The sequence below is a fragment of the Sminthopsis crassicaudata genome, chromosome 1 (genome assembly GCF_048593235.1).
Source record: "Sminthopsis crassicaudata isolate SCR6 chromosome 1, ASM4859323v1, whole genome shotgun sequence".
NCBI classification, from domain to species: domain Eukaryota; kingdom Metazoa; phylum Chordata; class Mammalia; order Dasyuromorphia; family Dasyuridae; genus Sminthopsis; species Sminthopsis crassicaudata.
The window spans coordinates 458,275,584-458,300,574 of record NC_133617.1 but is presented as its reverse complement, the minus strand read 5'-3'; the positions used below and the strand labels follow the sequence as shown (position 1 = coordinate 458,300,574).

Genomic DNA, 24,991 nt, shown 5'->3' with positions numbered 1-24,991 from the left:
AATTCTTTCATTTCATATCCCACTAGCTTCCATTTATCTACATCTATCTTTTCTTCCTCTAAGAACCAAGGGGATGTGCGTCTTAATGCAGCCAAGAGTTTAGCAATCTGTACCCAGGTTACAAGTAAACTCTGCTCCTCAATTATGTTGATTATACTCTCTATAGTACCACTCCTGAATGGGGGTGGAGCTGAGGTTGCTTCTGGGGCTGGGGATGAGTCGGCTGAGGTCCAGGGATTGAATATAGCTAACATCTGCCCCATTTCAGCTATAAGAGATTCCTAGTTTAGCCCTTAACAAGTTAAGTTCCTTATTTATCTATTAGCACACTCACTTAATCTTTAACAAAGTTTCCTCGTTACTCACGGTTCTGGGTCAGAGAGACTGAGATCTAGATCGGAAGCTTTTCCACTGGAATCAGGACCGTGTCTGTCCCTGTTCGGGCGCCAAAATGCGAAGGTCTGGTCTAGCTCCTCTTGTCAGGATAAGCAAAAGTCCTTGCCCCACGTTGGGCGCCAATTGTAGCGAGCTGTCGTCTCCAGAAGCTGCTGGATCGCTCTCTGGGAAGAGATCTGCTGTGTCTACTCAAATCTCTCCAACAGATTCTTCTTCCTGTAACGAACCGTTGTCTCCAGGCAGTTGCTGTTAACTCTTGTCCAAAGAAGTGACTTCCCTTCCTGCAGAGAGCCCCGTCAAGCCTGATGCAATTCAGAGTCTTCTTTTTATCTCTGGGAGTCCTCTCTTTTATTCTCCCAGAGAATGGGCGTGGGATAATGCAAGGGCTTCTGGGAAGAACCACCTCAGCCAATGAGCCTGCTCCTTCCATCAAGTCAACCTGAGTTCTCACCTTGTAATTGTCCAACCTGAATTCTCACCTCGTCACTATCCAGACAACCCGAGTTCTCACTTAGTAATCCTAACAGTAACCCACTATTACCATTACTATACAAGATTGTATTAGAAATGTTAGCTTCGGAAATAAGACAAGAAAAATAATTTTAATGAATTACAGTAGGTAATGAAGAAACCAAATAATCAAGTTTTGCAAATCACATGGAAGTATACATGGAGAATCAATTAAAAAACTACTAGAAATAATTCATAATGTTAGCAATAACAACAAAACTCATCTGGAAGAATAAAAAGTAAAAAATTTAAAGGGAAAGGGTAGAGCCAAGATGGTGGACAAGACACTTGCTTCATTCTGAGCTCTTCTATTACTCTCACTACTGATTACATAATTCAGCCTCTGAAATAGTGCTTGACCAGTAGAATCCATGAATAATGGGAGTACAACAATTTATCAGCAGAAGATAATTTCGAAGATCACCAGATCACCAGAAGAGGTCTGCTTTGATTTGGGGGGGGAGGAGGCCAGCGCAGGCAGGGAAGCAGAACACAGAGGCCAGAACACACTGAGCTGATGAGGGGCTAGATGCAGTTTCCACAGGATGGAGAATTTGCAAGGAGGACACTACCACAGTGTTGGCTACTCTGCTTTGGTTGCAAAACAGTATATTAGCAGAGAAGTTAAAGTTAGAGTGTACTCCAAAACCCCAGGTCTCACGGGAACTGGTCACCCCTACACATCACCTAGAAGGACTCAGCATGATCATACCACAGCCGCTCTTTGCAGTTCAGCCACTCTTAACAGCTCAGCCGCTCTTCATAGCCTGTTCCCAGTGCAGCCAGAATCCAGTCTGTAGAGGAAGCTTGGAACCCTCTTGCCCTAAAGACTTAAAAAAAAAAGTAAAAAAAGCAAAATGAATTGTAGCTCAGATAAGAGAAAAAAGATTTCCAACCATGAGGATACTATTAGCAAACAGTCTCCAGAAGAAGCCCTCCAAAAGGGGCATATGACCAGGTCCCAACTACACAAGGCTCTCCTAAAAGAAATTAAAAATGATCTTAAAAGAGAGCTACAAAAAGAATGGGGAAAGAAAAGGAAAGATGTGAAAGAAAGTTTGGAAAAGGCATACAACTCGTTAAAAGGAAGATTTTAAAAAGAAAACAACTGGCTGAAATGTGAAATGGAAAGGGTAAAGGATTCCCAGTGAAATATAATTTTGTGATTTTGAAAAGATAAAGAACTCTCAGGAAAGCAGAATTTGTGAATTGGAAAAAGAAAATAATTCCTGAAAAAGATTTATGAAATGGAAAAAATATTTCATAGAACAAAACAACTCATAATTGGACAAATCCAAAAAGAAGTAAAAAAAGTAAATGAAGAAAATAACTCATTAAAAATCAGAACTAAACCAATGTAAATGAATGATTCAATGAGACATCAAGAATCAGTAAAGCAAAACAAAAAACAATGAAAAAATAGAAAATCAAAATGTTAAATATACTTGGAAAAGTGACAGACCTGGAAAATAGATCTAGGAAAGATCATCTAAGGATTATTGGATTCCCTGAAAATAATGATTGAAAAAAAAAAAAGAGCCTAGATACCTTTTTTCATGAAATCATCAAAGAAACTGCACAGATTTCAGAATCAGAAGAAAAATAGCTATTGAAAGAATTCATCAAACACCTCCTGAACGGGCCCCCAAATTAAAACTCCAGGAAATATTGTGGCTAAATTTCAGAACTATCAGACTAAGGAAAAAATATTACAATCACCGAGAAAAAAAAATCAAATACTAAGGAGTCACAATAAGGATCACTCAGGATGTAGCAGCTTCCATATTAAAGTATTGAAGGGCCTAGAATCTGATATTCCAAAAGGCAACGGAACTTGGAATGCAGCCAAGAATAAACTACCCAATCTAGCCGAACATTTTCTTCCAGGGAAGTAAATGGATATTCAGTTAAACAGGTGAGCTAACATCACTGACAGTCACCTCCTTATCCACCTAATGGGTTCAGCTACCTTAGCATTGTTGTCCAACAGAACTACTCTATCATCATTCACATTCATCATCCTCTTTCTTCTTACAATTCTAGAACTGGCCTTAGCTATGATTCACACCTGTGTCTTTTAATTATAGGTAAACTTGATTTAAAAAAAAACAAAAAACAAAAAACAACAACAACCAAAAAACAAAATTTGAGTTAAACAAAAAATTTGACTTCCAAATATAGAACTCAAGAAAAGCATAAAAATGTAAAAAGAACCCTTGGGAATTGTATTTCTGTTATGAGCATATATACAGAACACATATATAATTTGATTTTACTTTTATAATATAAAAAGGAAGTAGAAGTGAAAAGGAGATTGTATCAGAAAAAGGGAAAAGTGAAGGTAAAAAGAGGGAAATTACATCTCATGAAGAGGCAAAGGAAAACTATTGTATCTGAGGATATGAAGGGAGAGGGGAAAAGACTGTGTGAATCATACTCTAATCAGATTTGGCTCAAAGAGAAAATATTAGATATATTTAGTTTACAGAGAAATTTCGTTCACCTTATTGAAAAATGGAGGAAAAAAAGTGAAAAGGGAAGGGGTTGGCTAAATAGAAGGGAATACAGAAATAATGGGGGAAAGTTATAAGAAAGGGGAGAGAGATTCTAAAGACGGAGATCTACATGAGGCAAGTGGTGCTCAAAGGGTTAATATGGGGGAAGGGAATAAGGGAAAAAGGAAAAAGAAAAGTATAATCTGGAGTTAATAGGACAGCAGCAAATACAGAATTAGTAGTTTTAATAGTAAATGTGAATGTGATGAACTCTCCCATAAAGTGGAAGCAGATAGCAGACTGGACCAAAAGCCAGAATCCTACAATATGTTCTTTACAGGAAACACACTTGAAGCAGGGTGTTATTTACAAAGTAAAGGTAAAGGGCCAGAGCAGAATCTATTATGCTTCAGGTGAAGTAAAAAACAAAAACAAAAACAAAAAACCAGAGGTAGGCATCCTTATCTCAGATCAACCAAAAGCAAAAATTGATCTGATTAAAAAAGATAAGGAAGGAAACTATATATTGCTAAAGGGTAGCATAGATAATGAAGCAACATCAATATTAAACATAAATGCATCAAGTAGTATTGCACCTAAATTACTAAAGGTGAAGTTAAGAGAGTTAAAAGAAGAAATAGACAGCAAAACTATAATAGTGGGAGATCTCAACCTTACACTCTCAGAATTAGAAAAATCAAACCACAAAACAAATAAGAAAGAATGTAAATAGGTAAATAGAATATTAGAAAAGTTAGATATGATTAATCTTTGGACAAAACTGAATGGAGAGGGAAAGGAGTACTCTTCTCATCAGTTCAAGGAACTTTAAAAAAATTGACAATATATTAAGATATAAGGACCTCAAAATCAAATGTTGAATGGGAAAAATAGTAAATACATTCTTTTCCATTAAATGAAAAAAAACAGAGGAAAATAGACCAAAAAAATTGTAAACTAAATAATCTCATCCTACAGAATGAATGGGTGAAACAGCAAATCATACACACACTTAATAATTTCACCCAAGAGAATGACGATAATGAGAAAATGTATCAAAATTTGTGGGATGCAACCAAAGTGGTAATAAGGGAAAATGTAATATATCTAGATGCCTACTAGCATAAAATAGAGAAAGAAAAGATCAATGAGTTGGGCTTGATACTTAAAAAGCTAGAAAAAGAGCAAGTTAAAAACCACAAATCAAATACTAAATATGAACAAAGGATAGTCTCCCTCTCAACCTGTGAAGGAGGAAGGAATTTAGGTCCAAAGGAGAACTAGAGATCATTATTGATCACAAAATAGAAGATTTTGATTACATCAAATTAAAAAGTTGCTGTACAAACAATACTAATGCAAACAAGATTAGAAGGGAAGTAACAAATTGGGAAAATATTTTTACAGTTAAAGGTTCTGATAAAGGTCTCATTTTCAAAATATATAGAGAATTGATCCTAATTTATAAGAAACCAAACCATTCTCCAATTGATAAATGGTCAAAGGATATGAACAGACAATTCTCAGATAATGAAATTGAAACTATATCCACTCATATGAAAGAGTGTTCCAAATCACTATTGATCAGAGAAATGCAAATTAAGACAACTTTGAGATATCACTACGCACCTGTCAGATTGGCTAATATGACAGGAAAAAATAATGATGAATGTTGGAGGGGATATGGGAAAACTGGGACACTAATACATTGTTGGTGGAGTTGTGAAAGAATCCAACCATTCTGGAGAGCAATTTGGAACTATGCCCCAAAAGTTATCATACTGTGCATACCCTTTGATCCAGCAGTGCTACTACTGGGCTTATATCCTAAAGAAATACTAAAGAAGGGAAAGGGACCTGTGTGTGCCAAAATGTTTGTAGCAGCTCTTTTCGTAGTGGCTAGAAACTGGAAGATGAATGGATGTCCATCAATTGGAGAATGGTTGGGTAAATTATGGTATATGAAGGTTATGGAATATTGTTGCTCTGTAAGAAATGACCAGCAGGATTTATTCAGAAAGGCTTGGAGAGACTTGCATGAACTGATGCTGAGTGAAATGAGCAGAACCAGAAGTGCACTATACACTTCAACAACAGTACTGTATGAAGATGTATTCTGATGGAAGTGGATATCTTCAACATAAAGAAGATCCAACTCACTTCTAGTTGATGGACAGAAACAACTACACCCAGAGAAGGAACACTGGGAATTGAATGTAAAATATTAGCACTACTGTCTATCTACCAAGGTTACTTATACCTTCGGAATCCAATACTTAACGTGCAACAAGAAAATTGGATTTACACACATATATTGTATCTAGATTATACTGTAACACATGTAAAATGTATGGAATTGCCTGTCATTTAGAGGAGAGAGTAGAGGGAGGGAGGGGAAAATTTGGAAAAATGAATATAAGGGATAATGTTATAAAAAACATTACTCATGCTGTAACAAAAATTATAATTATAAAATTAATAAAAAATACTAAACACGAAATTCTAAAAATAAAAGGAGAAATTAATAAAAGTGAAAGTAAAATATTATTGAATTAGTAAATAAAACTAAGAGTTGGTTTTATAGAATAACCAATAAAATAGGTAAATCTGCTAAATTGGATTAGAAAAAAGAAAGAGGAAAATCAATTTTTAATTTTTTTTTTTTTGCTGTTGCTGTTTGGCTGTTTACAGTAACCAAAACTAACAACTGTTAGTCTTAAAAATGAAAAGTGAGAATTTGCCACTAATGAAAAGGAAATTAGAGCAGTAATTAGGAGGTACTTTGCCCAACTTTATGCCAATAAGTTTGATAATCTAAGTGAAATGGATGAATACCTTCAAAAATATAGGCTGCTCACAATAACAAAGGAAGAAGTAAATTGCTTTAAAAGTCCCATTTTAGAAAGAAGAAATAGAACAAGCTATTAATCAACTCCCTAAGAAAAAATTCCCAAGACCAGATGGATATACATATCAATTCCACCAAACATTTAAAGAACAGTTAACTCCAATGCTATATAAACTATTAAAAAATAGGGAATGAAGGTCTTGTACTAAATTCCTTTTATGACACAGACATGGTACTGATACCTAAACCAGGTAGAATGAAAACAGAGAAAGAAAAGTATAGGCCAATCTCCCTAATGAACATTGATGCAAAAATCTTAAATAAAATATTAGGAAAAAGATTACAGAAAATTATCCTCATGATAATACACTATGACCAAATAGGATTTATACCAGGAATGTAGTGCTGGTTCAATATTAGGAAATATATTAGCATAATTGTCTATGTCAATAACCAAATTAATAAAATCATATGATCATCTCAATAGATGCAGAAAAAGCATTTGATAAAATCCAATACCCATTCCTATTAAAAACACTAGAAAGTATAGGAAAAAATGGACTTTTCCTTAAAATAAGAATTAAAATAATATCTATTTAAAACCATCAGTAAGCATCATATATAATGGGGATAACCTGGAACCATTCCCAGCAAGATATGAAGTAAAATAACTATGCCCACTATCACCATGATTATTCAATATTTTATTAGAAAGGCTAGTTGTGGCAATAAGAGAAGAAAAAGAGCTTAAAGAATTAGAGTTGGTAACAAGGAAACCAAATTATCACTCTTTGCAGATGATATGATGGTATACTTAGAGAACCCCAGAGAATCTACAAAAAAAGCTATTAGAAATAATCCACAATTTTAGCAAAGTTTCAGGATACAAAATAAATCCACATAAATCATCAGCATTTTTAGACATCACTAACAAAATCCAACAGCAAGAGATACAAAGACCATTTAAAATAACTGAAGATAGTATAAAATCTTTGGGAATCTATCTGCCAAGGGAAAGTCAGGAACTATATGAGCAAAACTACAAAATGCTTTCCATACAAATACAGTCAGATCTGAACAAATGGAAAAATATTAAATGCTCCTAGATAGGTCGAGCAAATATAATAAAAATGACAATACTCCCTAAACTAATTTATTTACTTAGTGCTATACCAATCAAACTGACAAGAAACTATTTTAATGACCTAGAAAAAATGACAGCAAAATTCATCTGGAAGAACAGAAGATCTACAATTTCAAGGGAAGTGATGAAAAAAAAAATCAAATGAAGGTGGCCTTCCAGATCTAAAATATATTATAATACAGTAGTCATCTAGTTGATCAGTTGAATAAGTTAGGTTAACAGGATAAAATAGTCAATAACTATGATAATCTAGTGTTAGACAAATCCAAAGACTTTTGGGATAAGAATTCAGTATTTAACAAAAACTGCTGGGAAAATTAGAAAGTACTATGGCAAAAACTACCCAGTGAACCACACTTAACACCATACACCAAGATAAGGTCAAAATGGGTTCATGATCTAGATGTAAAGAATGAGATTATAAATAAATTAGAAGAATATAAGATAGTTTACCTCTCAAACCTGTGGAGGACGAAGGAATTTGTGACCAAAGAAGAACTAGAGATCATTACTGATTGCAAAATAGAAAATTTTGATTATATTAAGTTAAAATATTTTTGTACAAACAATGCTAATGCAGAAAAGATAAGAAGGGATGCAATAAACTGGGAAAACATTTTTTCATTCAAAAGTTCTGATAAAGGCCTCATTTCCAAAATATTTAGAGCATTGACTCAAATTTATAAAAATTCAAGACATTCTTTAATTGATATATGGTTAAAGATTATGAACAATTTTCACATGAAGAAATTAAAACTATTTCTAGTCATATGATAAGGTGCTCCAAATTATTATTGATCAGACAAATGCAAATTAAGACAATTCTGAGATACCACTACACACCTCTCAGATTGGCTAAAATGACAGGAAAAGAAAATGATGAATGTTGGAGGATATTTGAGAAAACTGGGACACTGATACATTGTTGGTGGATGTATGCATGTACCCAATAATTCTGGAGAACAATTTTGAACTATGATCAAAAAAGTTATCAAACTGTGCACACCCTTTTTGTATCCCAAAGAGCTTATATCTCAAAGAGATCTCAAAAAAGGGAAGGGATCCACATGTGCAAAAATGTTTTTGGCAGCCCTTTTTGTAATGGCTAGAAATTAGAAACTGAATGGATGCCCATCAATTGGAGAATAGCTGAACATTCATGTACCACAATTTGTTCTAAAGGAGGGGATGGGGGAAATAGGGGAAAAGTTGGAACAGAAGGTTTTGCAAAGGTCAGCACTGAAAAATTTACCCTTGGATATGTTTTGTAAATAAAAAGCTATAATAAATTTAAAAAAAAGAATTTTAAGGGAATTAATGAAAAAATTCAAAAGAAAGTGGCCCAACTGTGGAAGATTTAAAACTATATTATAAAGCAGTGGTCATCAAAACCATTTGGTACTGGCTAAGAAATAGTGTAGTTGGTCAGTGAAATAGAATACATTTACAGGAACAAATAATGAACGATTATAGTAATCTGGTGTTAACCATATTTAGGTGACCAACCTAAAGAACCCAGCTTTTGTGATATAAACTCACTAATTGACAAAAACTACTGGAAAAATTGAAAATTAGTATGGCAGAAACTAGGCATTGACCCATACCTACACTGTATACCGAAGGTGAAAATGTGTTCATGATTTAGAAATGAGTGATATTATAAGCAAATTAGAAGAATAAAGAATATTCTTTTTGCTTGCATTTTGTTTTCTTTCTCATTTTTTTTTCCTTTTTGATCTGATATTTGTTGTGCAGCACAACAACTATGGAAATATGTATAGAAGAATTGTTTATGTTTAATTTATATTAAATTACTTGGCATCTGGGATAAATGCTGAAAATTATCTATGCATATGTTTTGAAAATAAAAAAGCTTTAATTAAAAAAAAGAAAGTAATAAGGAAAAGAATGGCCTTTTTTACCTACTCAAAAAATAAATATATTTTTAAAAAGGAACTCATCTAAGAAGGAAAGACTCTCAGGGTTTCTGGCTAAAACAGTAGCAATTGCTTTTTAAAGTCATTTTGGGGTAAGCAGGGCAAAAACAAAGACCAAGTAGGCCTTCCTGGGATTTTTTTGAGTGCCAAAGTGATTTGAATTGAAGGAATGATCCTTGAGAAAGAATAAGCTTCATGAAAAGCTTACCCCCTCCATCTCAATCAGAGCTCCAACAAGCTGCTTGAGTATTCTTGACGTGATTTGCAGACAGGAAAAAAATAAACAGGAACATATTATACCCTTAAAAGAAAAGGGGCACAGTGATAGATAGAGTATTGAGCCTGGGGATAGGAAAACTTGAATTCAAATGTGAACTCAGTCACTTACAAGTTGTGTGACCTTGAAAAATTTACTTAAACTTAATTTGCCTCTGTTAGCTCATTTGTTGATCCTGAAAATCTAATAAGATAACTGAAAAAATACTTAGCACAGTATCTGGCAGAGAGCAAGCACTATATAAATGCCTATATCTAATCTATCTACCTATCAATCTACACGTATTTCATTATTATTAACTATTACCATTATGCACCTACCATGTGCTGACTGCTTTATGTATATTATCTCAGTAGTGTTAAGGATCAAATAAGATAAGTGTAATATTATTCTGAGCAGTCAGACTTCAAATGATATTGGCAATGTTTCTGTGATGTGGGCAGATCATTTGATTTCCCTGAACAACTGCTGCTTCTGAAAAATGAGAAAATTATAGTAATTGATTTGTGAGGTTTCTTGTAGTTCTCAAATTCTCTGGTTTCACGTGAAAATGGAGTAATCAGGGCTTAACGGAGAAGGATAATAGAGATTTGTTGACCTGATTATCTTTTTATTTTTGTTTTAAGTCTTCTTTTCACATTATGAGAGAGAAAATATAGAAATTCTATAGGTGGCTAGGTGGTAGAGTGGATAGAGTGTTGTAGCGGAAATCTAGACGCAGATATTTATTGCTAGATATGTAAACATGGTAAGTCATTTTGTGTTGGTATGCATGGTTTTAAGCAGATATAATAGGAATTAAATGTTAACAAAGGAAAAGACAAGTTCCCTAGTGGGACTCAAGATTGACCAGGAAAAAGAAGCAATTAAAAAGAAGCCATGAAATGGGAGTACCCCATGAAGGGCTATCCTAGATATAGAATAAAGTTTTATCAAAGATATACAATATGGACAGATTTTTTAAGAAGGGTAACAAAAACCTCGGGGTTTGATATCAAACTTGGCTTTTTGATTGCATAGCAAAGGGGGATGTTTACATGGAATCAGGGAGGAGTGTAAAGGGATAAAGATAGGATCCAGAAGCCAAATGAAATCCACCTGACTGACCAAGTCACAGTACTGTCTAAACACATGCCAATTCAGATCTCAAAGATTGTTGTGACTGTCTTTAAAGATGTTACATAGACAATCTCAGAACTTGTAGTTTAAGATAAGGAAAACCAAATGGACTGAATTTAAGGATTTTGGTCTTGGGGGGAGGAGTACGAGCCAAGATGACAGAGAGGGAAACATGTTTTCTTTTGATCTTTTCCCATGACCCTCAGAATAATCCAGCCTCTGAATTAGTTCTGGACTGGCAGAATCCACAAATATTGGGAGTGCATCAAATTGCCTACAGAAAATAATTTTGAAGCTCTCCAGAAAAGGTCTGTTTCAATCGGGATGGGGGAAGCTGGCCAAATGTAAGCAGCCTGAGCACAGATGCCAGTGCAGATAAGTGCACAATTTCAGGGTGGTATGGGCTCTGTGCCCGGAATCAAGAGAAGTGTTGGCTCTCTATCCTGGTTTCAATCCAGTAGATCAGCAAAGAAGTTATGAAACACCCAACACAAATGCAAAAGGTAAATAGTGAACCCTGAAACTCCAAAAATTCATAGGACCTGGCCATGCCCATCTAGCACTGGAATTCAATCAGTATTAATCTTGTGCAGCTTTTTGCCACTTGCAGAGGAAGCTTGGACAATCACCCTTGTCCTGAAAGCAGATTTCAAAAATGAGTAAAAAAAGCAAAAAGAACTTTTACCATAAATTATTTTTATGGTGAAAGAGATTTCATACCCTGAGGAGATTAAAAGCAGACCATCCTAAATGAAGCCCCAAAGGGTGATATAAATTGATTCTCATCACACAAGGCTCTGCTAGAAGAAATTATATAAGATCTTAAAAGAGAGGTGGAAGAAAATTGGGGAAAAGAAATGACAACTTTACAGGAGAGTATGGAAAACCCTTGAAAAACTAAACACAGAAATTATCTGAAGAAAATTCATTACAAAGTAGACAGTGAAATGGAAAAAGGCAATATAACTCCTTAAAAACAGAGTTGACAAAAATGGGGGGAAATCCATAGAACAAAACAACTTGTTTAAAAATTCACTTTAGACAAATACAAAAAAAGAACTTTTAAAAAAGTAAATGAAGAAACTAATTCAATAAAAATTACAACTGAACAATTGGAAATGAATGACTCAATGACATATCAAGAATCGTCAAACAAAACCAAAAAACAAAGAAGAAGAAGGAGGAGGAGGAGGAGGAGGAGGAGGAGAAGGAGGAGGAGGAGGAGGAGGAGGAGGAGGAGGAGGAGGAGGAGGAGGAGGAGGAGGAGGAGGAGGAGGAGGAGGAGAAGAAGAAGAAGAAGAAGAAGAAGAAGAAGAAGAAGAAGAAGAAGAAGAAGAAGAAGAAGAAGAAGAAGAAGAAGAAGAAGAAGAAGAAGAAGAAGAAGAAGAAGAAGAAGAAGAAGAAGAAGAAGAAGAAGAAGAAGAAGAAGAAGAAGAAGAAGAAGTAAAATGCCTAATTGGGGAAACAAATGACCTGGCATATAATCTAGGAGAGATAATCTAAGGATTATTAGACTCCCTGAAAACCATGATGAAAAAAAGAGCCTAGACATAATTTTCCAGGAAATCATCAAAGAGAATTGCCCTAATGTCATAGAATCAAAAAGCAAAATAGCCATTGAAAGAATTCACCAAACACTTCTTAAAAGAGACCCCAAAATTAAAACTCCAATGAATACCATGGCTAAATTACAGAATTATTGAACCAAGGAAAAATATTGTAACGAGCCAGAAAAAAAAATTCAAATATAAAGGAGCTACAATAAGGATCACCCAGGACCTAGCAGCTTACACCTTAAAGGATTGAAATGCCTGGAATCTGATATTCTGAAAGGTAAAGGAACTTGGAATTCAGCCAAGAATAAAAAACCCTGCTAAACTAAGCATATTCTTTCAGGGAAGAAAATGAGCATTTAATGAACCAAGTTAATGCCATTTATTTTTGATGAAAAGACCAGAGTTGAACAAAAAAACTTGACTTCCTAATATAAAACTTAAGAGAAGTATATACATAGTGCATATATAATTTGATTTTACTGTTAAAGGTGGAAAGGAGAATATAATAAAAAAGGGGGAAAGTGGAAGTAAAATGAGGGAAATTACATCTCACGAAGAGGCAAAGACAACCTATTATAATTGAGGGAAAGAAGAGAAAGTGATGAATATTGTGTGAATCTTACTCTCAACATATTTGCCTCAAAGATAGAATATTAGGCATATTTGGTTTCATAGAGAAACTTCTCTCTCCATATAGGAAAGTGGGAGGGGAAAGGGGGAAAGGGAAGGAGTAGGATAATAGAAGGGAAAACAGAAATACTAGGGAAAAAGTATAAGAAAGGGGGAGGGACACTAAAAGGGAAGGGCTGCTTGAGGCAAGTGGTGCTCCTAAGTAAAATACTGGGAAAGAGGGAAAGGGGAAATGGAAAGAAAAAAGTCAGTTTGGGGTAAATAATATGGTGGGAAATATAGAATTAGTAGTTTTAACCATAAATGTGAATGATGTGAAAACTCCCATAAACGGAATTGGATAGAAGCAGAAGCGGATCACAGACTGGATTAAAAGCCAGAACCATACTATATGTTGCTTACAAGAAATACATTTAAAGCAGAATGATATATAGAGAGTAAACGTAATAGGCTGGAGAAGAATTTATTATGCTTCAGGTGAAGAGGGGGGAAAAAGCAGAGGTAGCCATTCTGATCTCAGATCAAGCAAAAACAAAAATTGGTCTAATTAAAAAAAAAAGATAAGGAAGGAAAGTATATCTTACTAAAGGGTACCATAGATAATGAAGCAATATCAATACTAATCATATATGCACCAAGAGGTATAGCATCTAAACTCCTATATAGAGAAGTTAAGAAAGTGACAAAAAGGAGGGGAGCCAAGATTGCGGAGAAGAAACACACGACTCTGTGAACGTCCTCACTCCCTCACAACCAATTAGATAAATCAGCCTCACAAATAGCCCTGGACTGATAGATACCACAAGGACTGGAAGCACGACTTACCAGATGAAGAGAATCTGGAGTTTCAACAGAAAAGGTCAGTTCCCAGGGGAGGAAGAAGAGAGGCCAGCACAGACGGCCAGGTGCTAGCATACTGCGCCGATCGAGCTGGGAAGGGCTCTGGGATCAGAGAAGCCACTGAGATAAAGGAATCTGGCACAGGACGTTAGCTCTTCTCTGCTTATAATATAGCAGTTCAGAAGAGAAAGCTAAAATACTTAAAAAAAAACTCAGATAGATTATATTTCCCAGGACCCTGGGGGTGACTCAGCAGATCTCGGCACCAGGGGGTGTGGCCTCAGCTACCACCTGAGAATAGTTAAGAGATTGACAAGTGGGTGGATACGGCCCAAGGCAACACACATTGCCTAGCTTAGCTGGAGGGAGTGGAACTCAACTCAGGAAGTACCAGAGAAGGGGAACCTTTGAACTAGGGACCACGGTTTCTGGCAGACATTTCCAGTTTGAGCACAGGGGCCTCTCACGTCACCTACTGCAGACATCCACGCCCCACCGGGACTCATAGGCTAGGCTTTGTGCCGTATTTACTGTTCAATCTCAACCTCAAGGAAGCCACTAAAATACAGCGCCCTCGGGGCACAGCAGTGCTAGTCACCTCTGAGGCACTTCCAGGGAGGGGGTGGAGAACTCTCTCCCAGAGCTCTATCTTAGCTCAGGCAAAAGAGCCAGTGCATCCATCCAGTCTGGGAGAAAGCTGGTAAAGAAGTAAATAAATAATTTCCTACACCAGGGACAGACCCCAAAAGATTTTTTAAATATGAACAAAAAAGCCAGAAAAACCATAGATTCCTTCTACACAGAGAAAGAGGAACCCCGAGGGAGTTAACAGCAGAGAGACAGCAGATAACAACCTAAAGGGGAACGATTCCTGCCCCCCATCACATAACTCTCTCCTAGATGAGACTATTAAAAAGTTAAGAAAGCTTGAAGAAAAATGGGGAAAGGAAAGGGAAGCTATGATAGAGAATAACAACGTCCTGAAATTGGAGTTGGAAAAAATAAAGAATTCACAGGAGATGCAGGGAAACAAAATTTGTGAATTAGAAAAGGTTAAAAAATCACAGGAAAGTAGGATTTCTGAATTGGAGAAGATAAAAAAGTCTCAAGAAAATAGAATTTCTGAATTGGAAAAAGAAAATAATTCTCAAAAAAAAATTAGGGAAATGGAAAAAAATTCAATAGAGCAAAATAATTCATTTAAAAACGAAATTGGGCATTTACAAAAAGAACTAAAAACAGTAAAAGAAGAAAATAACTCCTTAAAAGTCAGGATGGAACAAATAGAAATGAATGATTCACAGAGAACCCAAGAATCAGTCAAACAAAACAAAAAAAAAAAAATGAGAAGCTGGAGAACAACGTCAAATACTTACTGGGAAAATCTATAGACCTGGAAAATAGATCTAGGAGAGATAATCTGCGGATTATTGGACTTCCAGAAAACTAGGACCAAAAAAAGAGCCTAGATTCTATTTTAAATGGAAATTATCAAAGAGAAGTGTCCAGAGATAATAGAAACAGAAGGGAAAGTAGATGTGGAAAGAATTCATTGAACTCCTTCTGAAATAGACCCTAAAAAAAGAACACCACGGAATATTGTGGCTAAGCTGCAGAATTGCCACACAAAGGAGAAAATCCTGCAAGCAGCTAGAAAAAAACAATTTAAATACCAAGGTGCCACAATAAGGGTCACTTAAGATCTGGCTGCCTCCACATTAAAAGATAGAAGGGCCTGGAACCTGATATTCCGTAAGGCAAAGGATCAAGGACTGCAACCAAGAATGAACTACCCAGCTAAGTTTAGCATCTTTTTCCATGGAAGAAGAGGGTCATTCAATGAAACAGAGGAATTCTATATGTTTCTAAGAAAAAAACCAGACTTAAACAAAAAAATTGATCTACATCCACAAGACTGAAGAGAAACAGAAAAAGGTACACAAAACCCTTGAGAACTGTAACTCTGTTGTGGGTATATAAAAAGTACTCAAGGATAATTTGATTTTACTGATATAAAAGAAAAAAAGGGGGGTAGTAAAGAGAAGGAGGTCCTTTCAGAAAAAGGGTAAGGAATGATAAAAAGAGGGAAACTACATCCCAGGAAGAGGCATAGAAAATACACCATATCTGAGGGAATTTAGTGAGGGGGAGAATCATTGTGTGAATCTTACTCTCATCAGGAGAGGCTCAAAGAATACATAATTAACATATTTGTTTTTCAGAGAATTTTCTCTCACCTCATTAAAAGGGGGGAGAGAAAAAAGGAAAAGGAAAAGGAGAATAAATGAAGGGACTTGGAGGGAGTGGGGAGGGATACTAAAAAAAAAAAAGGAGGAAGGTTGTGCGTCACAAGGGGGGTCTGTAAATTAAATATCGGGGAAGGGGATCAGGGGGGTCAAGGGAAAAAGCATAATCTGGGGATAATATGATGGCAGGAAATACAGAATTAGTAAATTTAACTGTAAATGTGAATGGGATGAACGATCCCATCAAACGGAGTCGGATAGCAGATTGGATCACAAATCAGAACCCTACAATATGTTGTCTGCAGGAAACACACTTAAAGCAGGGAGATACATACAGAGTAAAGGTAAAAGTTTATAACAGAGACTATTAGGCTTCAGGTAAAGCCAAAAAAGCAGGGGTAGCTATCCTTATCTCAGATCAAGCAAAAGCAGAAGTAGATCTCGTTAAAAAAGATAAGGAAGGAAACTATATCCTGATGAAAGGTAGCATAAATAATGAAGCCATATCAATACTAAACATATATGCACCAAACGGTATAGCATCTAACTTTCTAAAGGAAAAGTTAAGAGAATTGCAAGAAGAAATAGACAGTAAAACTATAATAGTGGGAGATCTCAACCTTGCACTCTCAGATTTAGACAAATCAAACCACAAAACAAACAAGAAAGAAATTAAAAAAGTAAATAGAACATTAGAAAAACTAGGTATGATAGCCCTTTGGAGAAAACTGAATGGCAATAGAATGGAATATACTTTCTTCTCAGCAGTTCATGGATCCTATACAAAAATAGACCATATACTAGGACATAAAGATCTCAAAATTAAATGTAGGAAGGCCGAAATAGTAAATGCCTTCTTCTCAGATCACAATGCAATAAAAGCTACATTCAGTAAAAAGTTAGGGGTAAATAGACCAAAAAGTAATTGGAAACTGAATAATCTCATCTTAAAGAATGACTGGGTGAAAGAGCAAATTATAGAAACAATTAATAATTTCACCCAAGATAATGACAATGATGAGACATCATACCAAAATCTTTGGGATGCAGCTAAAGCTGTAATAAGGGGAAATTTTATATCTTTATAGGCTTATTTGAAGAAAATAGAGAAAGAGAAGATTAACGAATTGGGCTTACAATTTAAAAGGCTAGAAAAAGACCAAATTATAAACCCCCAACCAAAAATTAAACTTGAAATACAAAAATTAAAAGGAGAAATCAATAATATTGAAAGTAAAAAAACTATTGAATTAATAAATAAAACCAAGAGTTGGTTTTATGAAAAAGCCAATAAAATAGATAAACCTTTGGTAAATTTGATCAGAAAAAAGAAAGAGGAAAATCAAATTGTTAGTCTTACAAATGAAAAGGGGGATCTTTCCACCAATGAAGAGGAAATTAGAGAAATAATAAGGAGTTACTTTGCCCAACTTTATGCCAATAAATTTGATAACTTAAGTGAAATGGATGACTTCCTCCAAAAATATAGGCTCCCTAGATTAACAGAGGAGGAGATAAATTGCTTAAATAGTCCCATTTCAGAAAAAGAAATAGAACAAGCTATTAATCAACTCCCCAGGAAAAAATCCCCAGGGCCAGATGGATTCACATGTGAATTCTACCAAACCTTTAAAGAACAATTAGCCCCAATGTTATATAAACTATCTGAAAAAATAGGGAATGAAGGAGTCCTACCAATCTCCTTTTATGACACAGACATGATACTGATACCTAAACCTGGTAGATCGAAAACTGAGAAAGAAAATTATAGACCAATCTCCTTAATGAATATTGATGCTAAAATCATAAATAAGATATTCAGCAAAAAGACTTCAGAAAATCATCGGCAGGATAATACACTATGATCAAGTAGGATTTATTCCAGGAATGCAGGGCTGGTTTAATATTAGGAAAACTATTAATATAATTGACCATATTAATAATCAAATTAATAAGAACCATAGGATCATCTCAATAGATGCAGAAAAAGCATTTGACAAAATCCAACATCCATTCCTACTAAAAACTCTTGAGAGTATAGGAAAAAATGGACTATTCCTTAGAATAATCAGGAGCATATATTTAAGACCTTCAGTAAGCATAATATGCAATAGAAATAAACTACAACCTTTCCCAGTAAGATCAGGAGTGAAACAAGGTTGCCCACTATCACCATTACTATTCAATATAGTACTAGAAACGCTAGCCTCGGCAATAAGAGCCGAGAAAGAGATTCAAGGAATTAGAGTAGGAAATGAGGAAATCAAACTATCACTTTTTGCAGATGACATGATGGTATACTTAGAGAACCCCAAAGACTCTGCTAAAAAGCTACTAGAAATAATTCAAAATTTCAACAAAGTGGCAGGATACAAAATAAATCCACATAAATCCTCAGCATTTTTATATATCACTAACAAAATGCAACAGCAAGAGATACAAAGATAAATTCCATTCCAAACAAATGTTGAGAGTATAAAGTATTTGGGAATCCATCTACCAAAGAAAAGTCAGGAATTATATGAGATAAATTATAAAACACTTGCCACAAAAATAAAATCAGATTTAAATAATTGGAAAGACATTCAGTGCTTTTGGATAGGCCGAGCGAATATAATAAAGATGACAATACTCCCCAAACTAATCTATTTATTTAGTGCTATACCAATCAGACTGCCAAGAAACTATTTCAATGACCTAGAAAAAATAACAACAAAATTCATATGGAAGAATAAAAGGTCCAGGATTGCAAGGGAATTAATGAAAAAAAACTCAGAGGAAGGTGGTCTAAGTGTACCTGATCTAAAGCTATATTATATAGCAGCAGTCACCAAAACCATTTGGTATTGGCTAAGAAATAGACCGGTAGATCAGTGGAACAGATTAGATATAAAGGACAAACCTAAAGATACCAACATTAGGGATCAAAATTCATTATTTGGAAAAAACTGTTGGGAAAACTGGAAATTAATATGGCAGAAATTAGATATCGATCTACACTTAACACCATATACCAAGATAAGATCAAAATGGGTCCATGATTTAGGCATAAAGAGGGAGATAATAAATAGATTAGAGGAACAGAGGATAGTCTACCTCTCAGACTTGTGGAGGAGGAAGGAATTTATGACTAGAGGAGAACTAGAGATCATTATTGATCACAAAACAGAAGATTTTGATTACATCAAACTAAAAAGTTTCTGTACAAATAATACTAATGCAAACAAGATTAGAAGGGAAGTAACAAATTGGGAAAATATTTTTAAAAACAAAGGTTCTGACAAAGGTCTCATTTCCAAAATATATAGAGAACTGACCCTAATTTATAAGAAACCGAACCATTCTCCAATTGATAAATGGTCAAAGGATATGAACAGACAATTCTCAGAGGAAGAAATTGAAACTATATTCACTCACATGAAAGAGTGTTCCAAATCACTACTGATCAGAGAAATGCAAATTAAGACAACTCTGAGATACCACTACACACCTGTCAGATTGTCTAAGATGACAGGAACAAATAATGATGAATGTTGGAGGGGATGTGGGGAAACTGGGACACTAATGCATTGTTGGTGGAGTTGCAAAAGAATCCAGCCATTCTGGAGAGCAATTGGGAACTATGCCCAAAAAGTTGTCAAACTGTGCATACCCTTTGACCCAGCATTGCTGTTATTGGGATTATATCCCAAAGAAATACTAAAGAGCGGAAAGAGACATATATGTGCCAACATGTTTGTGGCAGCTCTTTTTGTCCTAGCTAGAAACTGGAAGATGAATGGATGTCCATCAGTTGGAGAATGGTTGGGTAAATTATGGCATACAAAGATTATGGAATATTATTGCTCTGTAAGAAATGAGCAGCAGGAGGAATGCAGAAAAGCCTGGAGAGACTTACATCAACTGATGCTGAGTGAAATGAGCAGAACCAGAAGATCACTATATACTTCAACAACAATACTGTATGAGGATGTATTCTGATGGAAGTGGAAATCTTCAACATAAAGAAAAGCCATCTCACTTCCAGTTGATCAATGATGGACAGAGGTAGCTACACCCAGAGAAGAAACACTGGGAAGTGAATGTAAATTGTTAGCACTAATATCTGTCTGCCCAGGTTACATGTACCTTCGGAATCTAATGCTTATTGTGCAACAAGAAAATGATATTCACACACATGTATTGTATCTAGGTTATATTGTAACACATGTAAAATGTATGGGATTGCCTGTCATTGGGGGGAGGGAATAAAGGGAGGGGGGGATAATTTGGAAAAATGAATACAAGGGATAATATTATATATATATATATATATATATATATATATATATATATATATATATGTATATATATATATATATATATATATATATAAAATAAAAAAAATTAAAAAATTAAAAAAAAAGAAAGTGACAAAAAGAAATAGACAGCTAAATTATAATAATGGGAGATTTCAACTTGCTCTCTCAGAACTTGATAAGTCAAACCACAAAATAAATAAAAAACAAGTTATGTAGGTAAATAGAATACTAGAAAGATTAGATAGGATAGATCTTTGGAGAAAATTGAATTGAAGCAGAAAGGAGTATACTTTCTTCTCAACAATTCACAAAATCTATACAAAAATTGACTATATATTAGGCCATAAAGACCTCAAAAATCAAATGCAGAAAGGCAGAAATTGGAATGCATTTTTTTCAGATCACAATGCAATAAAAATTACGTCAATAGAAGGCCAGGGGAAAATAGGAGAAAAAGTAATTAGAACTAATTGATCTCATCCTAAAGAATGAATAGGTGAAGCAGCAAATCATAGATACAATTAATAATTTCAACCAAGAAAATGGCAATAGTGAGACAACATACCAAAATTTTTGGAATGCAGCCAAAGTGGAAATAAGGGGAATTTTTATATCTCTAGGTACTTACTTGCATAAAATAGAGAAAAAAACAATGAATTGGGCTTGCAACTAAAAAAGCTGCAACAAGAACAATTTTTTTAAAATCAATCAAATACCAAACTTGAAATTCTAAAATTAAAAGGAGAGATTAATAAAATTGAAAGTCAAATTGAAAAATTAATTGAAAATACTAACAAAATATATAAATCTTTATTTAATTAGATTAGAAAAAGGACAGAGGAAAATCAAATTGCTAGTCTCAAAACTGAAAAGGGAGAACATAACACCAAGGAAGAGGAAATTAGAACAATAATTAGGAATTATTTTCCCCAATTTTATGCCAATAAATTTGATGACCTAAGTGACATGGAGAAATAATTACAAAAATATAGTAGCCCAGATGAACAGAAGAGGAAATAAATTACTTAAGTAATCTAAATTTAGAAAAAGATATAGAACAAAAAATAGTATAAATGCACATAAATATGCATATATTGGATTTTTTAAAAAAAGAATTAGCTTTTTCACATGGAATAAAATATGATTTTTATGTATTCCAGCATCAAGATCAAACAGCTAATTGTTGAGTTTAAACCTTTTAGCAGGTATTATTTTATCAAAAGATATGTGATGTCAGATTTCATCTTTTGTGAATGTTAGCATCAATTATCTAATTTGCTCTCTATCATCCCTACTTTCTCATTAATCTTTAGTTATTCTTTACATATAGTCTGTTTAATTTTTGCCTACAAATTTTCTCATGTTTCCCTTCCTAAAAACATTTAAAACTCTCCCTTGATCTATTCATCCCCATTAACTGTCATTCTATATCTCTTTTTCCTTTTGTGAAAGGTGTCTAACACATTGACAAATCTAATGGCTTTTCTCAATCCTCGTGCATTTAGAGCTTTCTTTCAAGAAAAGGGAAGACCTTAACCTTTTTGCACAATCAATCATATTTTCATATTCTTCACTCTAGGTTTTGTGAATTGGTTGATTTGCATCTTTTTAAACAGGAGGAAATTTTTTTAAAGTGTTGAATTTAATTAGATACTTTAAAAAAAAGTAGTTAATACTTATATATCCAACCTAGGGGATGAAATAATAAATAGACTCCAGATTAAAAAAACTTCCTCACTTAACTATTATGCTAAGGCTGGCCTATAATTAGCCATTGTTTAAAAAAAAAAGTACCCCTTAACTTCATCAGATCAACTCTGCATCCCAACATAGACACCATGCTTGATAGAAGGCATAGAGCAATTACCTAAGGAGTTAAAAAAGCTGAGCAGAGCTGTAGGCTTCCTCAATAGAATATTTCTTTTTTTTTCCTCCTTTTTTCCTTTTTTTTAAAAATTTATTAATTTTATAATTATAATTTTTGGGTACATATGCATGGGTAATTTTTTAACAACATTATCCCTTGTATTCACTTTTCCAAAATTTCACCTCCCTCCCTTTACTCCCTTCCCTAGATGACAAGCAATCCCATATATAATAAATGTGTTATACCATATCCTAGATACAATATATTTGTGTAAAACCAAATTTCTTATTGCGGAGTAAGAATTGGATTTCGAAGGTATATGTAACCTAGATAGAAAAACAATAGGGCAAATATTTTACACTCCTTTCCCTTCTCTGGGTCTACCTGTTTCTGTCCATCGTTGATCAACTAGAACTTAATTGGATCTTCTCTATGTTGAAGATATCCACTTCAATTAGAATATATCTTCATACAATATCATTGTTGAAGTGTATAATGATCTCCAGGTTCTGCTCATTTAATTCAGCATCAGATCATGTACGTCTCCAAGCTTCTCTGTATTCATCCTGCTGGTAATTTCTTACAGAGCAATAATATTCCATAAACTTCATATACCATAATTTATCCATTTTGGCATACATACCCTTTCCTTTCTTTAGTATTTCTTTGGGCTAAAAGCCCAGTAGTAGCACTGCTGGATCAAAGGGTATGCACAGTTTGATAACTTTTTGGGCATAGTTCCAAATTGCTTTCCAGAATGGTTGGATTCTTTCACAACTCCACCAACAATGCATCAGTGTCCCAGTTTTCCCACATCCCCTCCAACATTCATCATTATTTGTTCCTGTCATCTTAGCCAGTCTGACAGGTGTGTAGTGGTACCTCAGAGTTGTCTTAATTTGCATTTCTCTGATCAGTAGTGATTTGGAACACTCTTTCGTATGAGTGGATATAGTTTGAATATCATCATCTGAAAATTGTCTGTTTATATCCTTTGACCATGTATCAATTGGAGAATGGTTTGATTTCTTATAAATTAGAATCAGTTCTTTATATATTTTAGAAATGAGGCCTTTATCAGAACCTTTAACTGTAAAAATATTTTCCCAAATTGTTATTTCCCTTCTAATCTTGTTTGCATTAGTTTAGTTTGTACAAAAAGTTTTTAATTTGATGTAATCAAAATCTTCTATTTTATGATTAGTAATGATCTCTAGTTCTCCTTTGGACCTAAATTCCTTCCTCCTCCACAAGTCTGACAAGTAGACTATCCTCTGTTCCTCTAATCTGTTTTTGATCTCATTCTTTATGCCTAAATCATGGACCCATTTTCATCTTATCTTTTTATATGGTGTTAAGTGTGGGTCCATATCTAATTTATGCCATACTAATTTCCAGTTTTCCCAACAGTTTTTTTTCAAATAATGAATTCTTATCACAAAAGTTGGTATCTTTAGGTTTAGTAAATACTAGATTGCTATAGTTGTACCCAATTTTGTCCTGTGTGCCTAATCTGTTCAACTGATCAACTAATCTATTACTTAGCCAATACCAAATGGTTTTGGTGACTGCTTCTTTATAATATAGCTTTAGATCAGGTACAACTAGACCACCTTTATCTGGCTTTTTTTTTTCATTAATTCCCTTGAAATTCTCAACCTTTTGTTCTTCCATATGCATTTTGTTGTTATTTTTTTCTAGGTCATGAACATAGTTTCTTGGGAGTCTGATTAGTATAGCACTAAATAAATAGATTAGTTTGGGGAGTATTATGATCTTTATTATATTTGCTCAGCCTATCTAAGAGCACTTAATGTCTTTCCACTTATTTAAATCTGACCTTATTTTTGTGGCAAGTGTTTTGTAATTTTTCTCATATAATTCCTGACTTTTCTTTGGTAGATGGATTCTCAAATATTTTATACTCTCAACAGTCATTTTGAATGGAATTTCTCTTTTTATTTTTATTTATTGCTGTTTCATTTTGTTGGTGATGTATAAAAATGCTGAGAATTTATGTGGATTTATTTTGTATCCAGCAACTTTGGTAAAGTTGTGAATTATTTCTTATAACTTTTTATTAGAATCTCTGGGGTTCTTTAATCATATCATCTACAAAGAGTGACAGTTTGATTTCCTCATTACCTACTCTTATTGCATTAATCTCTTTCTCGACTCTTATTGTTGAGGCAAGCATTTCTAATACAATACTGAATAGTAATGGTGATATTGGGAAACCTTGTTTCACTCCTGATCTTACTGGGAAAGGTTCCAGTTTATCTCCATTACATATTATGCTTACTGCCAGTCTTAAATATATGCCCCTGACTATTTTAAGGAACAGTCCATTTATTCCTATACTATCAAGCATTTTTAGTAGGAATGGATGGTGTATTTTATCAAATGCTTTTTCTGCATGTATTGAGATGATCATATGTTTTTTATTAGCTTGATTATTAATATGGTCAATTATACTAATACTTTCCCTAATATTAAACCAGCCCTGCATTCCTGGCATAAATCCTACTTGATCATAGTGTATTATCCTTGGGATGATTTTCTGAAGTCATTTTGCTAATATCTTATTTAAGATTTTAGCATCAATGTTCATTAAGAAGATTGGTCAATAGTTTTCTTTCTCAGTTTTCAACCTAACTGATTTAGGTATCATTACCATGTCTGTGTCATAAAAGGATTTTGGTAGGACTCCATCATCCCCTATTATTTCAAATAGTTTATATGACATTGGGGCTAATTGTTCTTTAAATGTTTGGTAGAATTCACATGTAAATCCATCTGGTCCTGGGGATTTTTCTTGGGGAGTT

At 34.3% G+C, this 24,991-nt stretch overlaps 1 protein-coding gene across 22 annotated transcripts in view; it reads left to right on the top strand.

The window, feature by feature from the left end:
• Window positions 1-24,991, top strand: part of LINGO2 (leucine rich repeat and Ig domain containing 2) — a 1,288,153-nt gene that overhangs the window by 570,597 nt on the left and 692,565 nt on the right. The window lies entirely within an intron of this gene.